General features: G+C 36.0%; 1 long non-coding RNA gene across 1 annotated transcript; it reads right to left on the reverse strand.

The window, feature by feature from the left end:
• Positions 1 to 1,350: 1,350 nt before the first annotated feature.
• On the reverse strand, positions 1,351 to 7,365 carry LOC148130867 (uncharacterized). The gene is made up of 4 exons (XR_015749390.1): positions 7,241 to 7,365; positions 6,100 to 6,252; positions 5,465 to 5,529; positions 1,351 to 1,454 (listed from the first exon to the last, which is right to left on the reverse strand). It is a non-coding gene; the product is annotated as an uncharacterized LOC148130867 (long non-coding RNA).

The following is a 7,365-nucleotide window of genomic DNA, read 5'->3' on the forward strand; positions in this document are numbered from 1 at the left end:
TAGGGACTATGTCAGGAATTACAAGAACTGAAGCAGAGAAGGCTTTCCTTTGAAAAATGTTATCGTATTATATAAACATTCATACCTTTGTTGCCTGAAGGAATTAACAGATATATGGAAAAAACAACTAAGGAGGCAAAGTGCAGGGAATAATAATAAATGGATTAAGTGGGATGAGGAATCTGTGGCCTTAGAGGTGTTGGTGAGGTACAAGTTCAATAGTGTCTCTTTTATTATTTGCCATTGTAAGGGTATGTGAGAATGACCTTGGGAGACAAGTGAGGGAGAAAAGATGCCACTTAGGAAATGATCAGATAAGAGGCAGGATAGACCACAGTGCATCATAGATAGAGAAAGAAACTCTCTAATTTATCAGGTGGGAAAAGAGCAGGAGTCTTGTACTTTCAGACTTGCAAGATTATGTTAATGTAGCCTTACAATAAAGTAGAATTAGCTCATCTGGTCATGTTTCATGTTTGGACTATACCTAAGAAGGCTGCCAGCCATGTAGCCTGAGGTTACTGGCAGATGTTGCTCAGCAAATGGGAACGATTTGAGGTTCCGGTCAACTAATAAATGTTATAACAATTACTTATGCACCGTGATAGTTATACCCCAAGCACAAACAAATTATTTCTGTTATGACGTACATTCAATCTGTTTGAACAAGAGTAAAACCTTTAAACTTTGGCTTTAGTTTATCAACCTTTGTTTACTCTATGCAAGGGCAGTTAAAACTCCCTATCTGCATGTTTAATTAGAAAGAGATTTTAAAAAAACAACACTAAGTGATCGTCAGATGAATTTCATTGGAGCAGGGCTTGAGGAAAAATGGAACATTCAAATTCTGAAGGCATAAAGAGAGACCGGGTGGGAGGGGATCTCCAGTATACCTTTGCTGCAGGATCGTTCAAGAAAGAAGGGGTGTTATATATTTTTTATTTTGGAGGTCAACTTAAAAAATGATTTTTGGTCACCACAAGCTATCACAGTGGTGATAGTGGTCATTTTTCAGAAGACTACCAAGGAAGCGTTAGTACATTTTTCAGTATAAATGCTGAAATTTGGACTCCCCTGTAATGAGAAACGAGGACGGATAAAATGAAGGTTTACGTTATGAGCTGTTGCAGCCGATGACTCATCGGCTGAGTGGGCTCTTGCAGGTCTGCAGCTGTGAGTACTGCAGCAACAGACTGTCTCCTGTCTCTACAAGAGAAGGGGGGGTTGTGAAAAAAAAAACACCCCAATTTTCAAACTGCGTTTTTTCAGACGACAAATACAATTTTAAAATATTATCCACAGGAGGCATTCTTACATACCACCCTACCCTTTATGGGAGTCAATGGCCCCATTGTTGATATGCAGCTTGGGCTCCCGAGAAGGCTTCTACAGTAAAGGATGCTTGTTGGATTCGAGCAATTCAGTAGCTATTAAAACGACCTTTAGGATCCCAACTTCCATGAGCTTGTGGTGGTTGGAAAAATGTAAAAAAGAAAAAGATACAAAAGCCCTTTTAACTGACCGACTGGACAACATTTATATAGACGCAAGCAACTATTTTCCAAAATGAACCCTAATAAATGCCATTTGAAGCCTCTCGGGATTTATTACTGCTAGTAATGTACCCAAAATTGCAAACAAATGACATCAGTGAAATGTAATTATGTCTGGCAGTTGTGGTTCACACAAAATTGATCCAAATTATATTCAGGAAAGTTTTTTAGGGAAAAGTGTTTTTCCTTCTCTCTCCCCTTTTTCAGTAACATACAGTTCACAATTGTATCTCATTATACTTTTTAGTACCCTCCTCCCTTACAATAACTTAACAGTCTGCCTGTCTTCAATTATTTGTGAAGGCTATGTTGAGGTTACAGTTCTACAAACTGACATATTGTCTCAGCATTCCATGATGTGTCGTAACAGTGGCTGGGAGTGTACAAGCCTCCTGCACAACATCTGGCAAACAGCCGGTAAACCACTGTATTTATTGAAAGAGTGTGCTGCCACCTAGCCACATTAAGAGGGCAACACATCTTGTTTTAAAAAGCTTGATAGGCTTTCAAATTAACATTTTATATTTGTGGATCTTTCCCAAGACTTACTAGGTTGCTTCCTTGTGCTTATGTTCATGTGTGCATATATGTATTTGTGCTCCTGGAAGGTATGAATGAAGTACTTTGGGAATATACACCTAGAGTCACCAAATATGTGAATGTCATCCCAGCCGTCCAATGAAAGCAAGCTGGCAACTAAATCAAGCAATTGTGATATAATTGTGTTGGAAACTGACAATCACTTTAATAATGACAAAGATATCATTTCATACTGCACAGGAGAAGGGCATAATAAAACTGTATTTTATCAAGAAAACCACATGGATCAAGAAAACTACATTGAAGCTTGATTCAAAGAAACAGCTATGGTAGCACATTAAAAGGAAATGGAATTAAAATGGAAGATTGGGCTAGAAAATAAGATCAGCATGCTAAGATCAGATACAAGCAGGCTAGAACAGAACAAAGAAAACAGCAAGAAAACAGAACAAAGAAAACAGCAAAAAAGACCAGAAGATCAAAGAATACCCAATCAAGAAATATCACATGGAAAAAAGGAAGATTAAGGAAACACTGGAAATAATAAAGCAACAAATAAAATCTATAGCCAAGGTCAGCAAATAGGAAGATCAAATTGCACTCTACAGGCAGAATCTCCAATTTCAATTGAATCAGAAAGGTTTCTATCAATCCATTAATGGAGAGGCTGCAATGAACCATCCATCAGCTAACAGTGAAGAAACAGTGCAGTTCAGGGCACAGATATGAGCCAACCCAAATAAATACTTCAAGAATGCAGCTTGGCTAAAGAAGGTGAAGGAAAAAGAAGAAGCTGATAGCAACAGAAATGGTTGGTAAAAAAGGGCAAGGAAGGTTGCAGTAGAAGGTGAAGATGAACTGCATGGTTTTTGATTGAAACATCTAACTGGTCTCTATTCACTCATTGCCAAGTAGTTTAACAACATACTATCATTAGATATACAGTTAGAATAGTGCACTGGACTCAAATTGATCTAGAAGCCCTGTACAGGAAGATCAGAATAATAATAATGATGAATCATACCGGTACATACTGTACATCCACACAATGACACTGACAGACTCTATTTACCAAGGAGCATAAGTGGTCATAGAAATTTGCAAGTACACCAGATAGTTAAGGAAGAAAAAAGGGCATCGGAAAAATATTTGAAGGGCAGTGAAGAAGATGTATTGAAACTAGTATACCATGATGGCTAATTGAATACCAAAGACACCAAGCAAAGAGCAGATGAAGAATACAACAGAGATTGGGCAAAGCAAGCATTGCATGGCCAGTGCACACAAAAAATCTAGCAGGCAAAGCAGATGACAACAGGATCTGGCAATGGCTAACAGCAGGAAAATTGAAGAAAGACAGAGGGGCTAAGCTTTACGGAAATTCAGGAAAAAATCAGTCATTGATTTAACAACAAATGATTTAAGAATTTTTAGCACATATGTAGCAATTAAATTTGGCCTAGAATAACTACTACTATAGAAGCATTGTATTTATTGCTACAGGCACAGTATCAAAAAATCAAAGTGAAATCATGAATAATAATGGAATTGAAATGCTAAATGGTTAAACAATCAGGACTCATCAAAGATCACAGCATTTTACACTTAAATATCATAAAGCATGGACAAGTGAAAAGTGTAATTAGTAAAGAATAGATAGAAACAATGAGAAAATTGAACGGTAGAAACACAATCAAAGCCTTCAATACCTGGCCATACCTGTGTTATGATATGCTGCTGGAATTATTAACTGCACACAAGCTGAACTAGACTGTTTGGATTGAAAAAGACAAGAAAACTTATGACTATTTGCTATGCATTACATCCCCAGAATGATATTGATTATACATGTTCTGTAGAAATGGAGGCAGAGGTTTACTTCAAGTAAAAAAATTGTTAAAGAAGAAAATCATGCATTGACTGATTATGTAAAAAACAGCCAAGACCAATCATTGAGGCAAGTTGAAAACTGGAATTTACTGAATGCACAGGAAACAAAACATGAATATTGAAATAAAACAAGAATAGAATATTGGCAAGGGAAAGCATTACATGGTCAATTTCTACAAAAGATTGAGTGGAAAGTGAATGAAGATAAAACCTGGCAAAGATTTACAACTTGAAACATTAAAAAAGAAACTAAAGGCTTGAATTTGACTGCTGAAGAAGAAGCTATTTGAATCAATGTAATCAAGGCCAGAATTGAAAAACCATGAGATTATGCAAAGAAGCAGAAGAAACAGTAAATCATTTATTCAGCTTGTGCAAGAAGATCACACAAACTTATTATAAACAGCCTCATAACTCAGTTATGCCAAAATTATTCACTGGAACATCTGTAAAATTATCAAAAGCCAATTATAGAAAATTGGTTGGAAACATATAGTTGAAAAAGTAGTAAAAATAAGCAGGTTAAAATTTTGTGCGATTTCCAAATAGAAAACTGACAAAGTCTTGGCACATTACAGCCAGATTTAGCTGTGGTTGAAAAGACAAGTGTAAATAATTGATGTGGCAATATCAGGGGATAATAGAATAGCAGAACTGGAAGAAATCAAGTATCAAATCTGAAAATCAAAGTTAAAAGATTATGGCATAAACTGGTTGTAGTGGTTGCAGGGGTTATAGCAAATTGGGTACCATAACAAAACATCATGGACAGCACTGAGAAAATCTATGCATTGTCAAAATTTCCATCTATCAATTACAAAAGATCATACTGCTTGGATCTGCACATATATTATGTTGATACATTACAATATGTTAGGTTCTTGGGAAGAACTCACATGCAAATGCCACCACCAGCTAAAGAACTGACACCTCTGATTTCACATTATTGTGTATATAATAATAGTAATACTGGTAATATAAATTTTGCCCACAGATCTTTAATATGAGAGTTATTCAACTTTTTGCCCCAACTATTGATGCAGAAAAAGAGAATATTAACTACTTGTATGGTTAAGTTCAGGCTGAAATCAACAGAACATACAAGCAAGAAGATTGGAATACCAGTGTTGGAAATAATGAAAAAAATATTGTTGAACTATATGGATTAGAAATAAAAAATAAACAGAGGACCAATTTATCTGTTTCTCTCAATCCAATTATTTTATTTACATTGCTAATATATTTTTCAGACAACCAAGATGACATATAAATAGATAACACCAGATAGAACACACACAAAAAAATCGAATTAACTATATTAGTAGTACACGGTTGTGAAAAGCTCAATTATAATAATGAAGATATAGCCAAAGGTTTATTGTGCAAAAGATGATGAATTATTCATGGGTGTTCCAAATCAAGCTAAAAGAAAATAACAAAACTAACTAGTTTCCATAATATTATCTTAAGCATATACCTACCAGTTTCAAGCAGAATATCAGGAATCACTATTAAGTCCTCAACCTCATTGATAGAGAACCAGAAGCTGTGGAACCAAATTAAAGCACCTATTAAGGATTAATGTGAAAAGAGACTGCTAAAGATCAAGAAACCGAAAAAAGCAAAAGCCAGAATAGATGGTGATAATTGGTAAAAAATAAAGAAAAGCCAAAGTCAAGAAGCACAAACAAAAATATCAGGACAAAACTAAAATACTTTCAGAGAACTGTTAAAAGGTACAAAGAACTGAAATATGACATCTGTAAAGAGGTGAAAATGGTAACATACTAAAAAAATAAGACAGGTTTTCCAAAATATTTTAAAATTCAGAAGGAATTTTCAGTCATAAAATGGTATTCTAAACTGAAGAATGCCAATGGACAAATAGTAATTGATTCAAAGATCAAACAGATATAAGGAACATAGTGAAATTATGTACAACGGATATATCAACATCTCCTAAGACAGTGGTATCAAACTCACATTTGTCATGGTGGTGTCATGTGACGTATTGGGACTTCCCCCCCCTTCATTAAACCGGGTGTGGGCGTGGCCAGGAGTTTGACAGCCCTTTTCTAAGATATTTTATTTCTGCAGTAGAAGAAAATATATGTACCTCAGGGATGAACTGTGGAATCCTTGCTGCTGTATGAGCCTAGCTGGTTGTTTTCAGACTCTTCATTATCCAATTAAGTAACATCATCTGAATGTGGGGTTTGCCCTGTCAGTGTTGTTAGGATGTGTGGTTTTCTCCTTGGTATTTTCTTGACTAGGTATGGGCATAGACAAAGTTAAATGCTTGTGTTTAAACCAGTAAATTTCAAACACCAGCATGCTGGCTGGGGAATTCTAGGAGTTAAAAGTCCAGATTCATCAAGTTTGAAAAACACTGCTGTGAATCTGGCCCATTATGGATTCAGATTGATTAGTTGGAAAAGATGATCTAACATTCTGCAGCCACATACTGTGTGCTGTATGGCCCACGAAGTTCAGTGGGAATTAGTTTTGAATAGGCTACCTAGGAATGCAAAATATCATCCTTTATTTTATTCATCAAGAGACCCAAAACAATGACAGGCTTACTCAGATCCCAGGCATGCCTTAGCAGAACATAGGTAACCACAACTTAATTCTGTCAAACAATTATTTAATATAATTATTTAATGGGGATTTGTACCAAAAAAAGGATTAGCTAAGACTAACACAGACTAGGTTAACATGTTAAATATTATGGTTACATACGATGTAATTAACTGTAACTTATCTTCAGATGTTATGGGTGCTGCATCACTGGAGATTTTTTAGAAAAAACTGGACAGCCACTTGTCTGAAATGGTATAGGGCAGAGGTGTCAAACTTGCCGCTTGCGGGCCGGATTCATCATGTGCTGGCTCCTCCCTCACCCAGTGAAGGGGGAAAAAGTCTCACTATTTCACATGATGCCGCTATGACGATGCAAGTTTGACAACCCTGGTATAGGGTTTTCTGCTTGAGCAAGGGCCTGGACTAAATGACCTCCAGGTCCCTTCCAGCTGTATTCTGATTGATTGAAAGATAGCCTTTATTTTTTTCTGTGAACAGTGGCACATATTTAAAAAATGAATATATATATCGGTATATATACTGACTAGGCTACCTAGGAATGCAAAATATAGTATACACACACATATATGTATGTGCATATACATACACATATTAATCACTATATACCGACACATATACATACACATATTAATCAATATATTTCGAATATATACCTATACTTTATAGTTCCGGGCATCCTGTGATCCTAATAGACCCAGCTGCAAATTCAGTGCCAGCTCAAGAGTCGGACATAACTACAAACTTTAACCGGGCTCTTTCCTTACCCTCGGGAAAACCC

This window comes from Notechis scutatus, chromosome 4 (genome assembly GCF_049901735.1).
Source record: "Notechis scutatus isolate UNSWTSFEM ecotype Mainland chromosome 4, rNotScu1.2, whole genome shotgun sequence".
In the NCBI taxonomy this organism is placed as follows: Eukaryota; Metazoa; Chordata; class Lepidosauria; order Squamata; family Elapidae; genus Notechis; species Notechis scutatus.